The following is a 12497-nucleotide window of genomic DNA, read 5'->3' as shown; positions in this document are numbered from 1 at the left end:
AGAGTCAGGTGCAGCCGGCTAGGGCACTTAACAGATCCCATCAAAACAGAGTGGCTGGGGAAACTCAGCGAGATGGGCGGGGTATAAATAATAAATTATTATTCTTATTATAGGGTGTTGGGCCCCTTTATTATTTAATTTTTATTTAAATAACCTGGTAACCACTCTCCATAACCTCGACTTCCACCCTCCCAAGTTAGCAAACCGGCACATCACAGCTCTGCTTTACGCAGATGACGTGGTAATACTATCTAGAACCCCCATAGAGCTTAGAAGAGCACTAAGAAAATTAGCTGCCTATTGTGAGACGGAATGCCCCAAAATAAATATCAGAAGACCAAAATTCTTGCTTTTGGGAAAAAACCAAAGCTCAGAAACTGGAAACTTCAAGGCCAAAATTTAGAACAAACCCCCAACTGCTGCCACTGTTGACAGCCTGTTGCCCCTTCACTCTGCTTGAATGGGTTATGTCACAATCAGGTGTTTGTGAGCATGAAAATGCTGTTGGGAGTTTCAGCAATGAAGACTCAGGCATAACATACTGTTTGAAAGTCTGAACATTTCCTCTTTTTTTATTTAACAAAATTTATATACCACGTTTATAATTTATATACAAATTACTAGGAGAGTAAGTTAAACATATACTGTAGTTTATTCACTTATAGGCTAGTTTACATACTTTATTCCTTCTTATACTTCTATCCCACCTTTCCTCCGCAGAGTATACACACTTCAGCCTCCACCTTCTCCATTTTATCCTGACAGCAATATTGTGAGCTAGGGCCATAGCTCAGTGGTAGAACAACTGCTTAGCATGCAGAAGGCATCAGGTTCAGTCCCCAGCATCTCCTGGTGGGACTGGGAGCGCTCCCTCTGCGCTTCGGAGGCTTCGCGTTGCTATCGCTGAAGCCAAGGAGCCTGCATTTGCTCCATAGGACGCACACACCTTTCCCCTTAATTTTGGAGGGGGGAAAGTGCGTCCTATAGAGCAAAAAATGCTATATATCCAAAACCCATGTAAGGGTGAGAAAAACAAAAATTTTACAGCGTGTGACCTATTAAGGGAGAACTACAGAAAAATTCATCGTAGATGGTACTTAACTCCTGACAGATTGTCAAAAATGAATAAAATGAACAACAATAAATGCTGGAAATGTAATAGGCACGTTATACCACATGTGGTGGACTTGCATGACCAAAGGCACGTTATACCACATGTGGTGGACTTGCTCAAAGATTAAAACCTTTTGGGACATGATCCACAACGAGATAAAAAAATTGATAAGGGCATCACACAATAAAAAGGCAGAGGCATATCTACTAGGAATTCTTGATAAAGATATCCCAAAGGATAAAACTAACATATTCTTATACGTGACAAAACGTGTTCTCCCTAGCAGAGAGCACGTGTTGTGGTGGGGGATACAAGCCACCCCAGTGTTGCTGGGCGGATTTGCGGAGTGACCCAGGCAGTGAATTGGTTAATTGGGTCGCTGGGGTGAATTGCTTGTTGCCAATTTTGAAGGAGGGGTCAGAGGTTTTAAATATTGGACACCCAATTTTGGGCGTCCTTTTGGCTGCTTGCACTGGATCACATGGAGTACTTGGACTGTCTGGAGGACAGTGGAGCGGTTGGTTACATTTCTTTATTTCCCCCTTCTTTTTAATCCTCTCTAGTCCCTTAAATAATTTAATTCCCCTTTTTTCCTGTTTGATTTCCCACCCCACCCCTTACCCCTGCCCTTTGGGAAGATTCTCCCTGTATCTGTGGCTTGCCTTTCCCAATAGGGAGAGAGCCCCCATTAGGGGCTTTCTTTCACAAAAGTTTTCCCCATTTCACCTGTTTGTTAACTGGGCTGTTCCCAGCTTAGCTGGAATCACTTTCGTTTATAGTGTCCCCGAAGGTTGGCTTTATTTTGGGTGTGTGTGGCGCTGTTGGCCAAATTTTAATCTAGCCTTGGGCGGGAGCACTATTTTGAGTTCCTTTAATATTGCTATGAGACTAAGATTCTCAAGAGCAGAAGCAGGGAGGCCTATTCGGCCTGCACATAACATCCAAGCCTGTCTGCTACAGGTAGCAGTAAATTGTTAAGTCTCTGTGACACGTGACTCACTCTCTCTATTAAGAATGTATCTGCTTGCAGGCTCAGTTGCTGCTAATGTATATCTGAGGCAGACAGAGGGCGCCAGAGGCTCTCTGTGCCTCCAATGACTATGAGCACTCTTTGTATGCTCTTTAACTATGCTGTTTCTGAACAAGTTTATTTTCTTCAAGTTTGTTTTGCCCTAATAGTGGCGATTGCCATTTTAGAGACGAGCCATTATGGCTTAGTGGCTAGAGTGCAGGAGTAGGACCTGGGAGACAGGGTTCATCTCCCTCTTTCCCATTGTTATAACAAAACAAAACAAAACAAACTGCTACTTTTGGACTATTCCGTTGCTTGGTAGTTTGGCCCATTTGTGATTAAAGAACTTTGTGTTTCTTGAGGGGGTGCTTCGCTCTAAAAGGGCAAGCAGGGTTACCTGAACAAGCTGTGGGCTACCTCAACTCTGTTATTTCACTGGAAACATTTATGTCTGGCCTAGCAGGTGATCCTAGGGCTTTGCCCTAGAATTCGATGGCCTCTGGCAGCGTTTCCGGCCTGAATAGTGTCCCCATGTGGTGCACGAAGCATTGGTTTCACCGGTTCCTTACATTGTTGAGTTTTTTGCAGACTATGACAGGGCCTTTGCAGATGCCTCCAGAGCTTGCCTCTCCTGCAGAGGATGACTTACTGATGCCCCAGGTGCCTTCTTCACAGTATTGCTGTCAGGATAAAATGGAGAAGGTGGAGGCTGAAGTGTGTATGCTCTGCGGAGGAAAGGTGGGATAGAAGTATAAGAAGGAATAAAGTATGTTAACTAGCCTATAAGTGAATAAACTACAGTATATGTTTAACTTACTCTCCTAATAATTTGTATATAAATTATAAAAGCGGTATATAAATTTTGTTAAATAAAAAAAGAGGAAATGTTCAGACTTTCAAACAGTATGTTATGCCTGAGCCTTCATTGCTGAAAAGCCCAACAGCATTTTCATGCTCACAAACACCTTATGAAGGAACCATTGTGACATAACCCACTCAAGCAGAGTGAAGGGGCAACAGGCTGTCAACAGTGGCAGTAGTTGGGGGCTCCAATCTATTAAAAAGCCACAGAAAGTCTTTTCATACTTCCTGAGGAATTAATCCCTTATTTAACGTTCATAATTGCTGGATCGATTTAACAGGACTGGAGCTAACATTTGCTTGGATTTGGCACCATCCAAATCTGCTGCATCCTCTGCTTTGAAGTCACCCTGGTCTTTGGGCCTCCAGCACCTTCTTCAGTATGTCCAACCCATCTAAGAGGTGTATGATGTTGGTGTTCCACTGGGTTAGGAAGAAGCCCCTGACAGAGAAGCCGTGCTCTACCATCTCGGCCAGACCTTCTGCCTCTGCACCAGCTTGCAACACTCCTCACATTTCACCCTACTTCACAAGGAGCAAGACACAACCTGCTCCGCTCAGGAGGTCCAGCAGGCGCAAGGTGCTGCGATTACCGAATCTCACCGACCCCAAGTTTTAAAGATCTGTCATTGGCAGCGTTGGCCAGAAGAGAGCCCGCAGGCGTGGCAAGCAAAAGAAGACTCCAGCGGGTACAGGAAAATGGGTGAGGGCTAAGCTAGAGGCAAGAAGGCTCCAAAGCTATTTGCGGGGTGGGATTGCTTTGGAAGATGCCTTCTCACAATCTCTACCCTTGAACCACGTAAGGACATAAGAAGTGCCTGCTGGATGAGGCCACATTGGCCTGTCTAGTCCAGCATCCTGTTCTCACAGTGGCCAACCACAGTCCTGTGGAAACAAGAGCATTCTGTATTCCCTTCCTACATCTTCCAACAACTACTATTCACAAACGTTACTGCCAATGACTGTGGAGGTAGAGCATAGCCATTGTGCCTAGTGGCCATTGATAGCCTTTCCTGCATAAAACCATCCAAGTTTGTGGCCCTCACAGCTTTCTGTGGGATTGAGCTTCCAGACAGTAGCTGAGCATGCCTGCTGCAGGAAAAAACAGGCATTAAAAGCACATTTCTCCTAAAGAATCCTGGGAATTGCAGTTTGTAAAGGGTGCTACAAATTGTAGCTATGCGGTAGAAGGGTAATCTACAGTTTCCAGGATTCTTACAGGGGAGAAGCGATAATGCTTTTAATGTATGGTGTGTACACAGCCTCGAATTAGCTCCACCGGCTCTGTAATACTAGAGCAAAGATTATAATGCATATTGTTGTTGTTGTACTTTTATAAATATTATAAAACCCATTCCTGCAAGCCATGTAGTCTGGAATAAACTCAGTCACCCCTCCCATCATTAATTGTTTCTACTAGGTGGGGAGGGGTGTTGGATCTGCTTCCCTGCCTTGAAGAAAGGCGCAGGTCAGATGTGTGCCCAGACCTGGCCACGCTTAGCAAGAGAGGTGTGTTGGTTCAAGGTGGCCACGCTGCCTGCAACTTGCACTCCTTCCTGACGTGTCTTCCCCAAACCCCTTCTTCCAGAGGCTGTGTTGAAGTTTTCCATCACGTGGAATACAAACTCACGGAACTACCTCGAGGCGCAGGCAGTGGTGGAAACCCTCCTCAAGCATGAGACACCAGAGAGCCTCTTGCAATACAAAGGGATCAAAGCAGCTGTGGAGTCTCTCCTACCATACACGGCACTTCCAGAGGCTGGGCCGGTTACTGCAGGCCTCCATGTTCCTTGATTTCATGGGACAAAACATGAAATTGCCTGACGCCGCCAAGTGGGACAAGGAGATGGACATGTGATGAGCTTTATTTATTTATTATTAATTTTATTGAGTACAAATTAGAAAAAAATACAAATATACAAAAAAAATGTAACCAATAGAAAATTAGAAAACATTTTACCTCTTCTGATATTTACAATTATTTGCACCTCTACAAAACAATATTCACAATAAAGAAAAGAAATGAAAGGTAAAATATAAAAGAAAAGAACAAGAAGATAAAGAAAAGGAAGAATTAAGATCAAGAATGAGAATTTTAAAAGTAGATAAGTATTCACTATACACAGCCATTTCCAATCTATATTTATGCTCAATTATGTATTTTCATCATATCCTTATCTATCTTAATTAAAATATTTTTAAAAGACTTCCACCGTTTGCCTCACGCGTTTTTGGTAGTCCATTTGTCAAAACCTCTGTTCTTCATATTTTTCCTTTGGGTCTCCTTAATGTCTCACTTCTTATTTTTTATATTACAAGATTATTCTAAACACAACCAGATTTTAGTAGCCGAGCCCTGGTTTTGTAAGTAAATGACACTCCCATTGCTTCATGATCATAGTTTTAGGTTTTCTCCTTATTAAATCTGTCAATTTTGCTAGCTCCAGGTACTTGCAAAGTTTCCCCAGCCATTCCCTTTTTGTTGGAATGCTATCCTTTTTCCAATAGCTAGCAATCAAAACTCTTGCCGCTGTTGTCACGTATAAGAATATGTTAGTTTTATCCTTTGGGATATCTTTATCAAGAATTCCTAGTAGATATGCCTCTGCCTTTTTATTGTGTGATGCCCTTATCAATTTTTTTATCTCGTTGTGGATCATGTCCCAAAAGGTTTTAATCTTTGAGCAAGTCCACCACTTGTGGTATAACGTGCCTTTGGTCCTATTACATTTCCAGCATTTATTGTTGTTCATTTTATTCATTTTTGACAATTTGTCAGGAGTTAAGTACCATCTATGATGAATTTTTCTGTAGTTCTCCCTTAATAGGTCACACGCTGTAAAATTTTTGTTTTTCTCACCCTTACATGGGTTTTGGATATATAGCATTTTTTGCTCTATAGGACGCACTTTCCCCCCTCCAAAATTAAGGGGAAATGTGTGTGCGTCCTATGGAGCGAATGCAGGCTCCTTGGCTTCAGCGATACCAATGCAAAGCCTCCGAAACGCAGAGGGAGTGCTCCCTCCGCGCTCTGGAGGCTTCGCGTTGCTATCGCTGAAGCCTGGAGAGCGAGAGGGGTCACTGTACACCAACCCTTCTCGCTCTCCAGGCTTCAGGGATAGCCGCCTGAATCCTTTGGAGCGCAGAGCGAGTTCCCGCTGCGTTCTGGAGGCTTCAGGTTCCTTTCGCTGAAGCCAGGAGAGTCTTGCTCTACCGGCTTCAGCAAAAGGAACTCGAAGCCTGCGGAGCGCAACGGGAACTCGTGCTGCGCTCCAAAGGCTTCAGGGATAGCTGCCTGAAGCCTTCAGAGCACTGCGTGAATTCCCACTGCGCTCCAAAGGCTTCGGGTTTAGGAAAAGGAACCCAAAGCCTGCAGAGTGCAGCGGGAACTCGCTCTGCGCTCTGAAGGCTTCAGGGATCTTTGAGGCTGGCGGTGGGGGAATGCAGCACTCCCCCCCACTGCCAGCCCCACAAGCTTGGGGGGCAGCGGGAAGGCGGCGCATAGCCTTTGCGCTGCTCCCCGACCTGGTCTTTGAGGCTGGCGGTGGGGGAAAGCAGCACTCCCCCCCCCCCCCCGCCAGCCCCAAAGAGCAGGTCGAAAGGAACCCGAAGCCTCCGGAGACCAGCGGGAACCCACCGACCCCTCTCGCTCTCCAGGCTTCCAAGGTAGCCGCCTGAAGGCGGCTGAACGCACCTTGAACGGCACCTTGTTTTAGAGGGGGGAAACAAGGGAGGGAAATTCTCCCCCTCTCTGCGCCGCGCCTCCTGCCACTTCGCTGAAGGGGCGCTGGGCAGAGAGGGGAAGATTTTATTTCTTGTTCTCCCCCCTCTAAAACAAGGTGCGTCCTATGGTCGGGTGCGTCCTATAGAGCGAAAAATATGGTATCTCTATTTCCTCACATCCAGAAACGGAAGAAGGGCTTTCACTCTTGCTAGAAGCTCGGCCTTGCCCTCACCGGTTCTGGAAGGCTCCTATCGAAGAGTCCCTTACCCACAGAGACTTGGAGCCTGCCCATTAGGGGAAATAGGAAGCCCCGAACATATATTTTTTAGATGTCCTTATGCTGAGATTCATAGAGACACCATTGATCCTTTGCTGAAGAGGCTCGCCGATCTTTCAGAGAAGTCTAAACTTAATTCTCTCCTCTTAGGCAAAGATCACAAGACGACCTGGCTGGTAGCCAGATTCTGCGCCCAGATTTGTAGGCACAGATCATCCTCTAGAATAAAGTAGCTTACTAGGGAAAAGCTGAAGTCGCCCTTTGGGGCGCCTCAGGGTCAATTTTTATGGTAGCCCAAATCTCAGTTGTACGGGTGTATGTATATACTGTATCTCAATTTTAACTCATGAGCTATTGCTGCAATCTGCTCTAATTGTATATTTTATCTTAATGAACACTGTTTTTATTGTGTTATGTGAACTGGTCTTTGACTGTAATAAATTATCTATCTATTTCTAAGTGTATTTTAATCGTATTAAAATTTGAACTGCAGGTGATTTTTTAAATAAAAAAAATAAGTTGGCATCTAGCACTGCACATGACAGCTGCTAAACAACAGGCATTAAGTTCTCCTCCAAGGTCCTCAACAATTTCCAAGTGGTCCGGGGCAGTGAGGAATTTGGCAACCACCACCCTGGGTATTAATTTGGTTGTCCAGCATTTATCCCCCCCCCCCCGCCTGTCCTAACAAATTATTTCATACTATAATAATTTCACAACTTTTACTCCAATTCTTTCTGACAACTTATCAAAAGATGCCCTTCTTTCCTCACATATTCTTTTCCGCAGCGGCACCCTTTAAGCCAATTTATCCTCATTCCTTTTAGTATATATCTCTCTAAACTTCCCCATTAAATAAATGTTTTAAAAGGAAGACATTTTCTTTGGCACTTGCAACATCTATCTGCTTCATTTCAAACACTTAAGAGAGAGAGAGAGAGAGAAACTGATATTTATTGCCGGATTTGAGAACGTTCCTCTGCTTGTGTTTCAAGAAGATGGACTTTTTTCCATTTGCTCTGCTTCCTGCTCAGTTTGACCTGGTTCTCAGTTTTTAATGATGGGGCTCAAACAAGTTTCTGGCCACAGCAACCTTCACAGGATTTCTCTGGATCACTTCTCGTTTGATCATCGCTGCCCATATTAACAAGCCTGTCTGTTATCTCTGAATTCAGTTACACTGGCTTAGATCAGCTGTATGTCCTTCGGATCACCGTTTTTATTTTTATTACACTCAACAACTGAAGATGAGTTTGGAAATTGGCAATATTAACTCCAGAGATGCCAGCCTAGATTCTGCCAGCCTTTCACTTTGGTGATAGGGGCCTTTTGGTTTACGATGCTCTATAAAACATTGTATACAACGATAGTGGCACTTTTTAACAGCTCTGGCTGACCTTAGTATTAGGGTGATTTCGCTCCTTTACAAAGCAGTTTCTTGGAGACCAGTATATTAAAGGAAAGACAAAAAAAATAGCCAGTGATATAGAACTCAATCCTAAGCAAGTCTACTCAGAAGTAAGCCCCAAATGGGGCTTCCTCTCCAGAATGGGCGCATCCAGACTTCTGTTTCCCCCACTGCTTTCTCCCAGGAAAACCTGTGGTTCAGCCCTGAATTGGAACAAGCAGCAATAGGGTTTTGTGGTTTTTTGCGGATTGCGCTTTGTTCCAATATAGCACTTAATAGCGGGTTTTATGTGCGGAAGCTGTGCAAAGACAAAACTGCTTGGACCCATGCCTGACAAGCACAGGACAAACAGAAAACTGCTCAGACTTGTGTTTTCTAGGCACAAGACAAATGGAAGTGTGGGTGATCCCTAAGTTTATTTAGGATTTGCAGCCTTCATTTGCTTGTATTTTTTGACAGCCCAAAGAGGAGGGCTGTTTGGGATTTTCTGCACCCCAGAGGCTCAGTAAAGAACTACAAGAGTCAGAAGCCATTTGAATGCCACAAATACTGTTTGGGGTTTGCAAATCAGTCTGTCTCCAATTGCCTGACGTGCTCCTTAGCTTGGGGAGAACTACATTTGAAGGCAGGTAGTTGTTTTTCTCTTTGACATCTGGTGGGAGGGCATTCCACAGGGGCGGGTGCCACCACCGAGAAGGCCTTCTGCCTGGTTACCTGTAACTTGGCTTCTTGCAGTGAGGGAACTGCCAGAAGGCCCTCGGCACTGGACCTCAGTGTCCGGGCTGAACGATGGGGGTGGAGACGCTCTTTCAGGTGTTCAAGGGGACCTACTCCACTTGGGTTGGAGCCTTAGTTTCATATTATATACGTGGACATGTTTTATGTTTTTAGTATTTGATTTTCTGTTAAAACAATCAAAGTGGCTTGCAATAAAATAAGAAAACCCATCAGAATAAAAATGAGTCATTAACAGCAATATATTAGGTAAAGGTAAAGGGACCCCTGACCTTTAGGTCCAGTCATGGCCGACTCTGGGGTTGCAGTGCTCATCTCGCTTTATTGGCTGAGGGAGCCGGCGTACAGCTTCCAGGTCATGTGGCCAGCATGACTAAGCCGCTTCTGGAGAACCAGAGCAGCGCACTGAAACGTCGTTTACCTTCCGCCGGAGCGGTACCTATTTGCACTTTGACGTGCTTTCGAACTGTTAGGTTGGCAGGAGCTGCAACTGAGCAACAGGAGCTCACCCCGTCATGGGGATTTGAACCACCGACCTTCTGATTGGCAAGTGCTAGGCTCTGTGGTTTAACCCACAGTGCCATCCGTGTCCCAAGCAATATATTAGCAGCACATAAAATATTAATGGATAGCATTACAGAACTAAATGCTCATACAGATAGCATTAAAAGGGAAAAAAATACCCCTAATAGTGTGTTGTTGTTGTTAAAAACATATAACGACAATAGTATTAATTTCATTAACTTGCATTTCGTATAACACAGTTGTTAAAAGTTTTTAAAATGGCTGATTATATATTAAAAACTAACCTGGTTTTTTTTAAAAAAAAACCTTTGCTAACCTTTGCTAACCCACTAAAGAGGGGGCTTAGCAGATCTTACCTGGGAGGAAACTCCAGTCTTGGTGCCACAAGGAGGGGAGAGAGAGAGAAGGATGTAATCAAATCTATAATTATCATACAGAAAAATAACATCCTTCCAGCTGCCTTCTTCAGCTCAGCAGGCTTGCTGCAAAATTCATTATCGGATGTTGCATTCACAGTCACCTTTATTGTCTGCTGCATTTACAATAATTAGACCTATAAACACTGATTTATAAAAATGACAAACAAGAGTCCCCAGTAAGGAGGAAACATGAGTTCTCTTTATGGCTCAGCACTTCACAGAAGCCACACACACCAGGCCGAGAGCAGTCATGTTATTTTATGGTTAAATTAAAGGATCTCTCCTCCTGTGGCCTTTCATTCAGCTGCTGTCAGCCACTCTAAAGGGAGACCAGGCATCCCAGATAACAGGAAGTACTACCGTATTTTTCGCCCCATAGGACGCACCGGCCCATAGGATGCACCAAGTTTTTTGGGGGGGAAATAAAGGGGAAAAAATTATTTCCCCCCCCCCAGGTGCTTGCGGGGTTGGCAGCGGGGAGAAGTGCTCTTCTCCCTGCCGCCCGCCTGCAGACCAGGTCCGGGGACACCGGGAAGACGCACTGCGCCTCCCCGCTGTCCCTGGAGCTTGTGGGGCTGGCGTCGGGGAGAAGCACGCGTCTCCCCGTCGTCAGCCTCCAAACCACATTGGGAGACAGCGGGATGGCGGTGTTCCACCTCCCCGCTGTCCCCCGACCTTGTGGGACTGGCGCTGCGGCTCTCCTGAAGCCTGGAGAGCGAGAGGGTTTGGTGCGCACCGACCCCTCTCGCTCTCCAGGCTTCAGCGAAAGCCTGCATTCGCCCCATAGGACACACACACATTTCCCCTTCATTTTTGGAGGGGAAAAAGTGCGTCCTATAGGGCGAAAAATACGGTAATTCTGTGTTTCACATCTTAATTTCGCTCTCATGGATGCCTAAGTAAGAGGGATAGTAAAACAACAAGAGACCTAACATTACATGACCAGCCTCGTGTGAGGGGTGTTTCTGTGACCAAAGCAAAACTGTCATACTTCCTTGTTATTTTTGCAATTGCCAGGAGGTGTAATACTTGTAATGCAATCTCATTATATTTATCATACTGATTTTTCAATATATATGTTGTTATATTTGCTATTCAGTTGTTGCTTTATTATGTTATTATTACATTATTCTCATGACAGTTGCTTTTGATATGTATTCCTGCTTTCTTTGGCCTCCCCCACTTGAGATTTCCCCCACCCCCCAGACATAGAGACCTACTTAGTCATAAACCTGTTCTGTTGGTGAAATTTTTTGCACCAGTGGAACACTGCTGAGCAACAGAAGGCATGAGCAGGCTGTTGGTACCATTGCTGTGAAATAGATTGTGTCATCTGTGGCGCAATGGGTTTCTGCTAGTGCAGCTGTTGGATGGGATGCCTCTGTTGTTCAACATTAAAATTCACTTTCTGGTAGCGCAAGAAAGAGCCCATGTTCCAATGGATAGAGAAGGCTGGATACAGCCCATTGCCTCCTGCAGCTCTTCCTTATAAATAACTCAGTCCAGTCACATGTTTCATTAGTACTGGTAACACTTGTTAGGAAGGAGTAAAGTGGTTTGTTGCTGTTTCTTTGTCCTGGACTTATTTCCCCGCTGAGCTTATGCTTCTGGGGAAACAGGGGTCCCGGTTCAATGGCAGGGAACCTCCTCGAGTCGCAGGAAGATCCCCTACCAGTCATTGCCAATAATCCTGGGATAGATGAGCAAATAAGGGTGCTGTGGGTTAAACCAGTGAGCCTAGGACTTGCCGATCAGAAGGTCGGTGGTTTGAATCCCCGCAACGGGGTGAGCTCCCGTTGCTCAGTCCCTGCTCCTGCCAACCTAGCAGTTCGAAAGCACGTCCAAGTGCAAGTAGATAAATAGGTACCACTCCGGTGGGAAGGTAAACGGCGTTTTCGTGTGCTGCTCTGGTTTGCTTAGTCATGCTGGCCACATGACCCGGAAGCTGTATGCCGGCTCCCTCGACCAATAAAGCGAGATGAGCACCGCAACCCCAGAGTTGGTCATGACTGGACCTAATGGTCAGGGGTTCCCATTACCTTTTACCTAGATGAGCCACAGACCGTTCCCAAGAGCTCTTGCAAATGCTGCACCATATAATTCCACCTTGGAGCCAAAAGAGCGTCCTCCCTCCCCCCTCGCCCCCTCTGTTATTGCAATGTGTATTGATTCAACAAATGACAACACTGAACACCAACCAAGGAAGTACTGGAAGTGGTCAGGTGTTGTTTCATTCCTTTTATGATTACCCAATGCAGCATTCACCTGAAGAGAAAACACTTGCTTTCTCTTCCACTAGAGAACACTAGATGGCAGCATCATTGTTCCTGTCAGGCATTCTCCTGTCTTGTTCCCCTATTATTCCAGGATGCAGAAAAACAATACTGTAATCAATTTTAAAATGTCCCATCCTTTAGATAAC

The sequence above is a fragment of the Podarcis muralis genome, chromosome Z, assembly GCF_964188315.1.
Source record: "Podarcis muralis chromosome Z, rPodMur119.hap1.1, whole genome shotgun sequence".
NCBI classification, from domain to species: Eukaryota; Metazoa; Chordata; class Lepidosauria; order Squamata; family Lacertidae; genus Podarcis; species Podarcis muralis.
This window is presented reverse-complemented; position numbering follows the sequence as displayed.